Raw genomic sequence first — 15,111 nt, forward strand, 5'->3', positions numbered from 1 at the left:
GACTGATCTCCTCTGTCCTTCTTAACCAACAATAACCAAGAGACTATGTTTTATGTAAGACAGGGAGATTGGTAGTCACTTCTTGGTTGATGGATGAGTTGGCTTGAAAGATAAATTTCTGATCACAGATGTCCCCTTCCAGCTTGGTTTACTGCAGAATCAGTTTGTGGCTGCTAAGGCTGTGCACTGTGTCTATGTCAGTGAGGATATATGTTTCTGCTTTGTGATTATGTCTTTGATTAGTAGATGAACACAGAATGCTGAAGCACAATTGAGCTTCTTTTGATTTTTAAGCACATCACTGTCATTTTTATATTAGTAATGTTTATTTCAGCGGTTCCCAACCTTTTTCAAAACACGACCCCATTCTATAGAGGCAAAGTGACCAGTGACCCTGATACATTATATGTTATATGGCATCCCACAAGGCGCCATTCTATCTTCAATGCATTTTAACATATACATGAAAGTGCTGGAAGAGATCATCTGGAGGCATGAGGTGGGGTGCTATCAGTACACTGATGACACCCAAATATATTTCTCCATACCTTCCAAAACAACTCTAGCTGAGGATAGTGTGTCTCCTCTGAATGATTGCCTGATGTACTATTTCCCCCACATTGTCTTATTCTTAATTTAACTCTGGCTGGATCCAACAAAAAAAAAATCCATGCCCTACCTGATTTTGGTGCTATTGACTTCCTTCATTTTGAAAGTGAAAGCATTTCGTTTAGGATTTAATGTGATCTTGAACATTTAATCTCACTTTTTAATTCATAGTTTCAGGAAAAACTAGTTTTTTATCCATTTTTCCTGTGCCCCCAATTGAGATTGGAGTGGAAGCAGGGGATGGGGAGATTCAGTGTGGGAAAGGTTGGTGGGTCTGGCAAGTTTAATTTCTCTATTTATTTTACATGTATTTTTGAAGGTGTTCATTTCTGTGCTCAGTGTGTGTTTTATTTTTTAATAAATTTTGTTACATGAGTCTCTGATTGGGGCAAATGTGTTGTAAGGGAATCAAAGAGGGACAGAAGACTGCTACACAATCTCACTGGGGCAAGACGGGTAGGAGAGTGGAATGGGGACAAGAGAGGCACTAGGTTATTGGGGTAGGAGGCATGTCAAGAGATTAAGTGGGAGAGGGAGAGGGAAAGGGAGAGGGAGGGCTTTACATGCAGATTTCTTAAGTAATACTTCAGCTACAAGTTAAACCCTATTTAGTGTGGGACATTTGAGTCTTTGAGGATGATGATGATGAGGAGGAGGAGTCTTGATATTTTGTATTTTAATACATATTTTATAGAAATATGTTTTAATATGTGTATTGTGGTATTTTTACAATGTTTATGTGTTTTAATCATTCTGTAACCTGCCTTGAGCCACAAGGAGAGGCAGATAAGAAATTATTATTATTATTATTATTATTATTATTATTATTATTATTATTATTATTATTATTGATGGAGGGTGGTGTTCGAAATAGGGGGACAGGATGACTGCAGTCACTAGACAGGGAGTGATTTGGCAGAGATGTAATTTCAGATCTGGAGAAGCAGACTGTGCATGGAAGAGGAGGATAAAAGGAGTCGACTCCTGAAAATAAAAAAATAGCATAGCATAACATAACATAAACTTCATTTTTTTAGCAGACAGAGAGAGAGAGAGAGGGAGAGAGAGAGAGGGAGACTGCCTCTAGGCCAGTGGTTCCCAAACTTATTTGGCCTGCCGCCCCCTTTCCAGAAAAAATATGACTCAGCGCCCCCTGGAAGGGGGGCATAGCTTACAGGGGTGGGCGTGGCTCCTGCTGAAGAGGAAGGGCTGAGCCTCTCCCCTAGTCCAAAATGCAGGGCTGCGAGGGGAGGTGGGCCACAAATGGGCAGCCAGAACTGGGATGGGCGGAGTTACGAGCTCTGGGGCAGGGTTGAGTTTCTATCCCTGTCCTGCGGTGCCTGCCAGGACACAGGGGGCATGGCTAGAGGAGGGGGCGGGGCCTCTTCCCAAGTGCCTGACAGGGCTGAACCTCTATACCCCACCCCCATGTTCTAACAAGCGCCTCAGGGGAGGTATACAGAGGCTCAGCCCTGCCTCGAGCTCTTGGAAGGAAACCCTGCCTCGTTCCCTAGCTCCGCCCTCTGTGTCCCAACAAGAGCCTCAGGAGAGGTATAGATTCTCAGCCCTGTCTCAGGCTCTTGGGAAGAAGCCACGGCCACTCCTCTAGCTCCGCCCCCTGTGTGTTCTAACAGGCAACTCAGGTGCTCAGCCCTATCTCGGGCACTTGGGAAGAGGCCTGCCCCTCCTCTGGCCCCACCCCCATGTCCTAATAGGTGCCATCACTGCCCCCCTGGATCGTTCCAGCGCCCACCAGGGGGCGGTAGCGCTCACTTTAGGAATCACTGCTCTAGGCTATGTCATTTAAAATGCCCATGCTGTGATGATATAGAGACAATAGATACATAACTTTCCCTCTATTTTTCCATATCATCTATGCTACAACAGGAGTCATCTTTAATTGGTTGTGGTTGTGGCCTTTCTAAACAGGATTACATAGTTGGCAACATCCTAATTTGACTACTCTACACTAGGCTGCCCTTGGAGATAACTCAGATGTTGCTCAATAGTCCAATTCCAGCAGCTAGATGGATGAAATATTTTACAGAAACAATATAATACTGTTTCTGAAGGAATGCCACTAGTCACCAATATAACTCCAGTCTAAATTCAATGGTATTGATTACATCTAAATGATTAAAATGTCTCAAAGCCTAACATTTTCCTTAAATCTATACAGCTATTTTTTTTTCTTATCAGCTACAGTAATATACCTGGCTTAAAGGGAGCACTGAAGCAGACCCAGACCTGCCACATTCAGATCAGTCCTATTTCTCCCCTTATGTAGGTTAAGAAACTGGCCCTCTCCACAGCAGCTCTTATTGTGGCTGCTTCAGAAGACTATGCTCATTTGGGGTCTCACCCTGTGGAGGGTAAGCCTTCCTCCACAGGGACCCTGCCTTTATTTTCCAACAATGGAAAATGTTACAAACTCAGATGGGAAGGGTACCTATCTCCTGACTAATTGGCTAGAGGCAGGTTTGCAGAAACACTCCTAGCCAGATATGAGCAAACTTTGCTAGTATTGCCTTCTGTGTTTCAAATTGAGTATTGTTGTCAATAGCTCAACACTACTTCTATGTATTCTGAAAATACACAGGGCTAACTTTTTCATGTCAGATTAATGGGGAAAGCAGTTATGGCAAATAAAATAGACAGTAAACAGAGGTGTTGGGGCTGCAGAAAGAACTGCAGAATATTTTTTATCTCTTCTTTTTGCATGCTAGTCAATCTCATTAATGATTTGTGTTTTTTCAAAGTCATGTTCCACCAATTTTAATGGGGGTTTATTATGAGCAAAAGTGTGCTGGTTAAAATATAAGAATATCTGGGGATCATGCATCAATCATTGAATTTTGAATCTGTTTAATCTGATTTTAATGTTGTCTGTAGGGCAGATTAACAATCTTTTGATCTCTTTCTCAAGACATCATAAGCCAAAATCAAGAAGACGTGCTTTTCAAATTACTATTGTTCTTTTTTTAAAAAACTCCTTTATATAACTTATTACCCTATTTTTTTTTCAAAATGTGTCCCCATACTTTGCGTAACATATGAAAAGATTACCCTTGGTTTTAATGTGTGATTTCTGAAAAACTGGTGGTAGAAAGTCTATTTACTATACAAAATGGGAGGGGGGTGGTTTCCTGAACTCATTATTGAGTGAATGTCAAGACTCATGACAGCTCAGCTCTAGACTATTTTCAATATTAAGATAATATACTATCTTTAGAAAGTGATGCAAAAAAAAAATAACACTTGAGTACGTGAAGAATTCATACAACCATGAGACAACACATCTTCAGCAGGATCAGGCTCCTCAAGTATTATTTTTCCATGGGTAAAAGTGGATAAAATAAACGTTGGGACAAAGAGCAAGGACTGGAATTCAGGTAGGAATAGGTATACACGTGCAGCTATGTTTTTCTGTGGAGCTGGTATTCCCTTCCACTCTGCACAACATTCACAATCTACCTCCCAACTTAGTACAAAGCCCCATAGTTGACTCACATGGTTAGGTCATACTTCAAGGTCAATTGCCAGGATTAGAGAAAAGTCTAGCAATTTCCTCTCTCAGGCTGAAAAATGATGAATACAGATGTTCTTGAGACTCTTGGAGGTCCCCTGTGGATCTCAGGACTGATGTCATAATAGTGTGCTCAGTTATGGGGTAGAAGGCTGGGGAAGAATGTGTCTGATCCTTCCTGCTCACCATGAAGTATGCTTATGTGAAGTAGTTTGGGCTTTGCATTAAATCAGAGTGCTGATATATAACTCAGCATAGCATAAGTTCATATAAGTTACATGACATTTTGGGGATGTTGAATTGAGAGCAAAACTCTGGGAGAAGAGCAAATAATCTTTATACTTTTTGCCATTAGCCATCACTGAAGTCACTATGGGTAAAGATGAAGTTGGATTTGCAGAGGCATCAGGCTTTTGTGTCACTAGCACACACCACAAAGATCTTAAAGGAAGGGTGAAAAAATAACCGCAGTGATAGAGGCAGACGTATCTGTAGTCATCTAGTAATATTTAAGTGTAACATTTGTCTTCCTGCCCCAAACCTCACAAATTACGACTGCAGCAACTGCATAATCATGGCATTTCTGGAAGAGGTCTGTACACCCAGCTACATGTTGAGCCCCTTCTATACATCAAAGGACACAAGGACTTCCCGAACAAAACACAGGATGAATTGGTCCTACAGAAGAAAGTTAAAAAAACTGCAAGGATAATGAAGAGGAAACATCTTGAAGGACTGTCACTTTCAAGAGCAGATCGTACAGAATGGATTGAGAACCGCTCCACTAAGAAATTGCTTTCTACATCTTCATTAGGCAGTTGCTGTTAACTGCCATCAAGTCAACTTTAAGCGAGAATGAGAGATCTCCAAGTCATCAACAGTCCTCTTCAAATTCTGAAAATTCAGAGACATGGCTTTTTAAATTAAGTCTTTCCATCAGTAATGAGAGCTTCCTCTTTTTCTAGTGTCGTCTACTTTGCTGAGCATCTTTGTCTTTTCTAGTGAGTCATGTATTCTCATGATAAGTCCAATGTATGACAATCTCAGTTTAGTCATTTTGGCTTCCAGGTAGAGTTCCAATTTGATTTCCTCTAAGAACAAATTGATTATCCTTTGCAGTAAAAAGGTATCTGTATAACTCTTTTCCCATTTCAAATGAAAGGATTCTCTTCTCAGCTTTCTTCACTGTCAGGCTTTTACAACTATACATAGAAATGGGAAATACAATGCCATGGATAATCCTCACTGGAATTCAATTGTGTTGTTTTAAACTTGAGGATTTTCTTTATTTCCTTCATACCTCCTCTAGTTCTAGTGTCCTTCTGATTTCTTGACTGTGGTGCCCATTTTTGATATATTGCTGAGTCAAGGCACATGATATCTTTCATTATTCCAATGTATTTACTGTCTAAACCAGGGGTCCCCAAACTAAGGCCCGGGGGCCGGATGCGGCCCTCCGAGGTCATTTACCTGGCCCCCGCCCTCAGTTTTATAATATAATATATTGTATATACATATAATATTGATAATAATATTATAATGTAGTACAATATAACACTAATAACAATACCATATAATAATATTAATTATATATTCTATATTACATATAATATTACTAATAATATTACAGTATAGTGGTATAGTTCAATAAAGTAATCTATAATGCTAATATTGTGCTATGCTAATAATATAATATATTGTATGTACATATAATTTGTAAGCCACTCTGAGTCCCCTTTGGGGTGAGAAGGCTGTGATACAAATGTAGTAAATAAATGCAGTAAATAAATAATAAATAAATTTTAGACTTAGGCTCACCCAAAGTCTGAAATGACTTGAAGGCACACAACAACAACAACAACAACAACCCTAATTAACTTGACTATCTCATTGGCCAGAAGCAGGACCACACTTAAAATTGAAACCCTGATCAATGTATGTTGGTTAAAATTGCTTTTATTTTTAAATATTTATTGGTCTTTCATTGTTGTTGTTGTTGTTTTTGCACTACAAATAACACATATGCATCGGAATTTGTTTGTATTTTTTTTCAAATGATAATCCGGCCCCTCAACAGTCTGAAGGATTGTGGACCGGCCCTCGGCTTAAAAAGTTTGGGGACCCCTGGTCTAAACCATCTGTGGTCATTATTTTAGCTTTCTTAATGTTCAGTTGTAAACCTGTCTTTGCACTTTCTTTCTTGCCTTTCCTCAGTAATCATTCTAGGTCTTTGCAATTTTCTGCTACTAGTATTGTGTCAGCTGCATATAGTTGATGGTTGATTTTTTTCCCCACCCATTTTTGTGCCTCATTCCACAATGTCTAACCCTGTTTTGCAGATGATGTTCCGTATATAAATTAAACAGACAGGATGATAAAATACAGCCTAGTCTGGCCCCTTGCTAATTGCAAAACATTGTATTTCTTATCAGCTTATCACTATGTTTTGTCCTAACAATGGCTTTTTGTGTCTTACGATAACCAAATTTTGTGGTATATTAATTTCTTTAAGAGTGCTCCATAGTTTTTCATGATCTACACAATTAAGGGGTATGCTATAATTTATAAAGCACATTTTTCCCCCTGAAATTCTTTGGTGTGCTCTATTATGCGATAATCACGGTGGTCTGATGGCCTCTTTTTGGGGGATTGGAATGCATATTGAGCTTGGAAGATTCTTATGTTCAGATATGTTAGTTAGAATTTGAATAGATTATGTCTCCATTTCTTGAAACAGCTCCATTGGTATTTCATTTATTTATGTTGATTTGTTTTTTTCCCCCAATTTTCACTTTATTTTATAAAATTGTGGTTCATCTTCAAATGATTTTTCCTTAAGTGGATCTATCATTTTTCAATCTCTTTTATATAATTCTTCTGTGTATTCTTTCACTCAACTTCTATATCTTTCTGATAATGCCTGCTGATTGCATTCCCATTTTTGATTTACCGTTTTTCTTGAATTTTCCTATCTTGTGGAAGAGGTCTTTTTTGTTGTGGTGATTTTCTAGCTCTCTGCATTGATTGCTATCAAAGTTCTCCTTGTCTTTGTGTAAAGTTGTTGAATAGTTACATTCATCGTTTTGACCCTATTTCTGTCAATTTTTACTTTTGCTTCTTTCTTGTTCTTAATTGCTTACAGAGTTGCATCTATCATCCAGTGGGTCTTCTCTTTCTTTTTTACTAGGTATTGTCTTTTTTCATTCATCCTTCACAATGTGGCTTTTCTGGTTCTCCTACTGGTTCTCTGTCATTTTTTTTTTTACATTTTCCTTAATTTCCTCAGATTGTATTTTGGCATAAGTGGTTGGTTTACTGTTCTAGTTTGGCTTTATTCTAATTTTTGGTATTAGCAGTTCATGGTCAATGGCAAATCTGCTCCTGGTCTTGTTTTTTCAGACTAAATGGAGCTTTCTCCATCTTATAATTAATGTTGTAGATCAGTCACACTGGTTTAAGTGATCATTTAGAGAAGATTGAGAGCTTTCCTGTGGATGATTCTGAGAGGATTGTGAGCTTTCCTGTGGCAGAAAATGAGGGATCTCAAATTTGGAAAATGATGGTTCTTTCTGTGAGAGCTTGGAAAGGGCAGAGCCTCAAGGGCATTCAGGGGAGTCAGAAGTAGTAATAGCAATCGAGGGAACAGCTGAGTGATAAGGAGGGAAATCCATCTGCAGCTATGGAGATCAAGATATTTTTTTACAAATCAGAGCCGAAAATAGATTATGTTGTTCAGAGAGATTACATGGGAAAGTTGTGAAAGAAATTAATAGGAAACGGAATGCTTTCATGGGTATCTTAAGCAACAAGTTGTTTACCTTAAGGTCAGTTCAGGCAACACTGTGTTAGAATGAGAAGCTAAGCCTGAGTTCTTTTGTTCCTGGTTCAAGTCAAGCTTGGATTTTGGATTTAATATATCCTGGAAGTTTTCTATGTTCCTGTTTAAGTCTTAGTTATAAACTTACTTCCTTGGTCTAGAGCAGCGGTCCCCAAACTTTTTAAACTGGGGACCAGTTTACTGTCCCTCAGACCGTTGGAGGGCCGGACTAGAGTTTTTTTTAAAAAAAAACTATGAACAAATTCATATTCACACTGCACATATCTTATGAACCTGCTTTTGGCTAATAAGATGGCCAATGTCCGGTTCCATATTTAATCCCCCAGGCAGGAATCAGCCAGGCCTAGAATCATAGAATCATAGAATAGTAGAGTTGGAAGAGACCTCAAGAGCCATCTAGTCCAACCCCCCGCTAAGAAGCAGGAAATCGCATTCAAAGCACCCCCGACAGATGGCCATCCAGCCTCTGCTTAAAAGCCTCCAAAGAAGGAGCCTCCACCACGGCCCGGGGGAGAGAGTTCCACTGCCGAACAGCCCTCACAGTGAGGAAGTTCTTCCTGATGTTCAGGTGGAATCTCCTTTCCTGTAGTTTGAAGCCATTGTTCCGTGTCCTAGTCTGCAGGGCAGCAGAAAATAAGCTTGCTCCCTCCTCCCTATGACTTCCCCTCACATATTTGTACATGGCTATCATGTCTCCTCTCAGCCTTCTCTTCTGCAGGCTAAACATGCCCAGCTCTTTAAGCCTCTCCTCATAGGGCTTGTTCTCCAGACCCTTAATCATTTTAGTTGCCCTCCTCTGGACGCTTTCCAGCTTGTCAGCATCTCCCTTCATCTGCGGTGCCCAAAACTGGACACAGTATTCCAGGTGTGGTCTGACCAAGGCAGAATAGAGGGGGAGCATGACTTCCCTGGATCTAGACGTTATTCCCCTATTGATGCAGGCCAAAATCCCATTGGCTTTTTTAGCTGCCGCATCACATTGTAGGCTCATGTTTAACTTGTTGTCCACGAGGACTCCAAGATCTTTTTCGCACACACTGCTGTCAAGCCAGGCGTCCCCCATTCTGTATCTTTGATTTCCATTTTTTCTGCCGAAGTGAAGTATCTTGCATTTGTCCCTGTTGAACTTCATTTTGTTAGTTTCGGCCCATCTCTCTAGTCTGTCAAGATCGTTTTGAATTCTGCTCCTGTCTTCTGGAGTGTTAGCTATCCCTCCGAGTTTGGTGTCATCTGCAAACTTGATGATCGTGCCTTCTAACCCTTCGTCTAAGTCGTTAATAAAGATGTTGAACAGAACCGGGCCCAGGACGGAGCCCTGCGGCACTCCACTTGTCACTTCTTTCCATGATGAAGACGACGCATTGGTGAGCACCCTTTGGGTTCGTTCGCTTAGCCAATTACAGATCCACCTAACCGTAGTTTTGTCTAGCCCACATTTTACTAGTTTGTTTGCCAGAAGGTCGTGGGGGACTTTGTCGAAGGCCTTACTGAAATCTAGATATGCTACATCCACGGCATTCCCTGTATCGACCCAACTCGTAACTCTATCGAAAAAAGAGATCAGATTAGTCTGGCATGACTTGTTTTTGGTAAATCCGTGTTGACTATTAGCAATGACCGCATTTGTTTCTAAGTGTTTGCAGACCACTTCCTTAATGATCTTTTCCAGAATCTTGCCTGGTATTGATGTGAGGCTGACCGGACGGTAATTGTTTGGGTCGTTCTTTTTTCCCTTCTTGAAGATAGGGACCATATTCGCCCTCCTCCAATCTGCTGGGACTTCTCCTGTTCTCCAAGAACTCTCGAAGATGATTGCCAGTGGTTCTGAAATAACTTCCGCTAGTTCCTTCAATACTCTTGGATGTAGCTGATCTGGCCCTGGGGACTTGAATTCGTTTAGAGTGGCCAGGTGTTCCTGGACAACTTGTTTCCCTATTTGGGGTTGGATTTCCCCCAATCCTTCGTCCATTCCATGTTGCTGAGGTTGAAGATGGCTTTCTTTTTGTGAGAAGACTGAGGCAAAGAAGGCATTAAGCAGTTCTGCCTTTTCCCTATCCCCTGTCACCATCACCCCATCTACTCCTTGCAGTGGCCCTATCGCCTCCTTTTTCTTCCTTTTTCTACCAACATAAGCAAAAAAACCTTTTTTGTTGTTTTTTATGTCCCTGGCAAGCCTGAGCTCATTTTGCGCTTTAGCCTTGCGAACCTTTTCCCTACAGGAGTTGGCTATACGTTTGAATTCTTCTTTGGTGATTTCTCCCCTTTTCCACTTCTTGTGCATGTCACTTTTGAGCTTTAGCTCAGTTAGAAGTTCTTTGGACATCCATTCTGGCTTCTTTGCACTTGTCTTATTTTTCTTCTTTGTTGGCACTGTTTGCATTTGCGCCTTGAGTATTTCACTGAGTAACTCCCATCCATCCTTAACTCCCTTGTTTTTTAATATCGGCGTCCATGGAATGCCGCTCAGTAATTCCTTCATTTTTTGGAAGTCAGCTCTCTTAAAGTCCAGAATGCGTGTTTGACTTGTCTTAGTTTCAGCATTCCTTTGTATTGCAAACTGCAGGAGCACATGGTCACTTGCCCCTAAGGATCCAACCACTTCAACTGTATTGATCAGGTCTTCCACATTTGTTAAGATTAGATCAAGAGTTGCTGATCCCCTTGTTGCCTCTTCTACCTTCTGGACCATAAAATTATCTGCAAGGCAAGTGAGGAATTTGTTGGACTTTGTACTCTTGGCTGAGTTTGTTTTCCAGCAGATATCGGGATAATTGAAATCGCCCATGACTACTATATCTCTTCTTTGTGCCTGTTTGGTCAGCTGTTGACAGAAGGCTTCATCAAGTCCTTCATCCTGACTCGGAGGTCTGTAGTAGACACCCACGACAAGATCTTTTTGAGTCCCGGTTCCCTTGATTCTTATCCAGATGCTTTCAAGCTGGTTTCCCGGATTACAGTCTTGCATTTCTTCTGCAACGTAACTGTTTTTGACATATAAAGCTACTCCCCCTCCTCTCCCCTTTGTTCTATTTCTGTGAAAGAGGTTATAGCCCTCAATGGTTAAATTCCAGTGATGGGAGTCATCCCACCAGGTTTCAGTGATGCCTATGACATCGTATGTGTGGTGCTGTGCTAGGAGTTGGAGTTCGTCTTGCTTATTTCCCATGCTCTGAGCATTAGTGTAAAGACATGTAAGCCCCTGTGACCTCCCCTCGAACTGTTTATTTGGGATTATTGTGCTCTCTGTACTTGGTCCTTGCTGTGTTTGTGCAGCCCTCCGTTTAGCCTTGAAGCCGCAAGGCTTTTCAATATTAATCAAGGTGGTCAATTGAAACATTCACACTGGCCTCTAACAGAGAAGAGTTTTTTTCTCCCACCCTGGACTTTCCACAGATATATAAACCTCCCTTGCCTAGTTTCTAACAGACCTCACAGCCTCAAAGAAATTTAGCAATGTGTTTCCTTTAGGAATACTATTGTATGACTACTATTACAACAACAACAACAAATACTAATAATAGTATTTTAAATGTATGATAAAGCTCAACTCAGTATTTCTCTTTTTTCAGAGGCCCCTTCCACACAGCCCTATATCCCAGAATATCAAGGCAGAAAATCCCACATTATCTGAGTGTGGACTCAGATAGAAGCAGATATTGTGGGATTTTCTGCCTTGATATTCTGGGATATAGGGCTATGTGGAAGGGCCTGTAATATGTGAAGAAAGGTGACTTAGGCCCCTCCACACAGCTGTATAAAATCCCAAATTATCTGCTTTGAACTAGGTTATATGCCAGTGTGGACCCAGATAACACAGTTCAAAGCAGATATTGTGGATTATCTGCCTTGATATAGTGGGTCACATGGCTGTGTGGAAGGGCCCTTAGTGGCTAAATAAATTGTGCAATTGTAGCAGAGTGATGTCACTTTACCTGCCTTGGTTCCATCCTATGGAACACTGGGATCTATAGTTTGGTTTATAACCATTTCCCATGTTGATCACCTTTGCCTGGACACCTCTACTGTGTCAATATACTATATTTCCTGGATTGTCTTACTAGAAGCAGCTTTGTTTAGCCCAGTCTGGGTAAGACACCTGTGGCTTTTGTGGCTTTCCCCCCAAAAGTTTGATTTCATATTATTTTGTTTTATCCTGCTATTTTCCCTTGCAGTTTTCTATATTAATTTTCAACTTTTAATTTCCTCTTGCAATGTGGGAGGAGAATTGTATAATTATGTTATACAACCAATTTTAAATTACTTTATAGCAATTTTTGATATGCTAAATGCCCCTAGTTGATTCCCGTCTGATATGGGTTGAAATTCTGTGCTTTCTTCTTGAATTGGAAGGGTTTTAGTGATTGTTGTGAGTTTTATAGCCTGTCTGGCCATGCTCCAGAAACATTCTCCCTTGACATTTCGCCCACATCTATGGCAGGCATCCTCAGAGCCTCTGAGGATGCCTGCCATAGATGTGGGTGAAATGTCAGGACAGAATGCTTCTGGAGCATGGCCAGACAGCCCGGAAAACTCACAGCAGTCCAGTGATCCCAGCCATGAAAGCCTTCAAAAACAATGTTTGTCTTGATGACTGAAGCAGCGGGCGGGGGAGGGACTTTAGGAGCCCGCTCGCCGTTCTTCTTTTCCTCTCCTTTCTTCCTCGTCTTACAAAGAGGCGGGCAGGGGAGGGACTTTTGGTGCCTGCTTGCCATTATCCTCCTATTCCTCTCCTGCCTTCTCTTCCAAAGGGACAGCGGAGGCTGCTTTGGGAGAAGAGGAAGGAAGGCGAGGAAAAGGAGCAGAGTGAGCAGGGCCTAAAGTCCCTCCCCCACTAGCCTGCTGCCAAGCCAGCAGAAGCAGCACCGCTTAAGAAGCAGCAGCAGCAGCAGCAGCAGCAGCAGCAGCCTTCCTCCTCTTGGCTGTTCCTCTCTCCCGCCCAGGGCAGGCCGGGGCTGGATAGATGGCCTCGGGGGCCTCATGTGGCCTGCGGGCCGTAGTTTGGGGACCCCTGGTCTAGAGACTCAAATCCTATTGATATGGCCTTGAAGCACATTGGCTTTTTAAGCTGTTGCATCACAATGTTGATTTATATACACCTAGTGGCCTTTGATATTGACTCATCTTCAGCTTGTGATCTCTTTCACGTGTACCTAGGTGTCACCCATCCTATATCTGTGCATTTTATTTTATTTTTCTGCAAAAGTTAGCACTTTACTTGGGGATAGTAGATGATCAATTAGAGAGAAAACATGGAAGACTATTACTACATATGATTACTGCAGTGATAATTATTTATGCCCAGAGATGGAAAGTACCAGATACCCTGACTCATGGACAATGGCTGACGAAGATGTGTGAATTAGATGGGATGGACAAATTGATGATGCTGATCAAGGACAAATCTGTGACTAATTTTAAGAAAGACTGGGACTCATTTATCATTTTTCTACAGCAAAGATGGGGACAAACTTCAGCTATTGGATTTCTGATTTAGGAAAGTCTTATTAAAAGTAGAAGGGTGGATTCCTAACAATATTTTAAGGGAGCAGAAAGTAAGAAGTAAAAATGAGCAGGCAATGAGTGTGAGACTTATAGAGAAGTTCTTATTGTGTTATGTTGTGTTTAGTAGTACAGCTTGTATGGATTAGGATGATTGTTTTAAATAGAGTTATAATTCTACTTTTATAGACTTTTTTTTGCTTGTTTCTGTCCAGAGAGGAGATATTGTTCATGTTTTTTGTAAGTTTTTCTGTATCTGTTTTTGTTTGTATATTTGTATTTCTGTTCCCTTTAATAAGTTTAACGTTAAAAAAACTTTCTAGTCATTTGCTATTCTTCGACTCCTTCTACATCGTTGTTTTTCAACCTTTGGGTCCCCAGGATGTTTTGGCCTTCAACTCCCAGAAATCCTAACAGCTAGTAAACTGTCTGGGAGTTGTAGGCCAAAACACTCGGGGACCCACAGGTTGAGAACCACTGTTCTACACTGACACCAGAGCCAGTTTGAGAGGAACTGGTTTTGATAATGGAGCTTTGCTTCAGATTGTTTTAAAGAATGCCCCCACCCCCAATTTTCTGGAGAGATATGCATCAGCACACTGGAGACATATGGACTGGAAAAAAGAGAAAGTGGCGGGAGTGGAGGTAGTCGATTAGCCCCCTGAGGGGAGTTGATTAGCCAGCCTGCTGGCCAGCCATGTCCTTGGGGTGTCTTTCAGTAGTCCCATTCGGGATTATTTATTGCACTTCAGCAAGGGTAAGTGTATCTCAGATCATACTGGATCTGGGATACATAGAGATCAACTGCAGCACATGATATGATTTACATCAAAAATTCTTGTGACTTTTTAAATGTGCTGGTTCTGATTTCCCGTTGGCAGTGTGCATTTTGTGGCTTGGACATGAAATGCATGGCCAGTGTAGATGCGTGTTTAGACAACATAATATCTGCCTCAGGTTCTGTTGCTGATTGATAATAAGCCTTTAGGGGACAACTAAACCATATTTGCAATTCTAGTACAATTAATTCTAGTGCAATTAATTCTAGAATGTTTCACATGGAACATGAACAGAGGCTTGTAGATAGAGGGTTTTGTTTAATATAGGACCTGAGTTATGTAGATAGACAAGGATTTGCACAGTTTGCTACTTGATTTTGCAGGCAAGATTTTGTATGGGAAAGGACGCTATGTTTATGAAATGATAAAGTCATTGTATACATGAACCCTGTTCTACTGAGGCAAATTAGTAGGTTTACATCTTCCCACCTTTTCTGTTTTCATCTGCCCCAGTTCTGTTAGCCCCATTCACTGCTGAAACACACACTCATGGCTCTTCCCTAACTGAAATCAGACTCTTGGGCTAGAAAGAATTGTTGGTTTTTTTTGTGTGCATTCAAATCATTTTTGACATATGGTAATCCTTAGGTGAAGCTATCACAGGGTTTTCTTGGCAGAATTTGCTGGCAGGGGATTGCTTTTGCCTTCTTCTGAGGCTTAGAGAGCATGACTTGTGCAAGGACACTCAGCAGGTGTTCAGGGTTCTGCAGGGGTCAGACCCTAGTCTTCTATCATTCAAACATTCAAACCACTACTACAAACAGTCTCTTAAGAGCTGCTCTTTCTTGTTTTAGAAGTGT

The 15,111-nt window shown here is 41.1% G+C and overlaps 1 protein-coding gene across 20 annotated transcripts in view; it reads right to left on the minus strand.

Moving 5' to 3' along the window:
- The window catches only part of adgrl3 (adhesion G protein-coupled receptor L3), a 463,017-nt gene that overhangs the window by 138,748 nt on the left and 309,158 nt on the right, over positions 1 to 15,111 (minus strand). The gene's annotated exons all lie outside the window — the stretch shown is intronic.

The sequence above is a fragment of the Anolis carolinensis genome, chromosome 2 (genome assembly GCF_035594765.1).
Source record: "Anolis carolinensis isolate JA03-04 chromosome 2, rAnoCar3.1.pri, whole genome shotgun sequence".
In the NCBI taxonomy this organism is placed as follows: domain Eukaryota; kingdom Metazoa; phylum Chordata; class Lepidosauria; order Squamata; family Dactyloidae; genus Anolis; species Anolis carolinensis.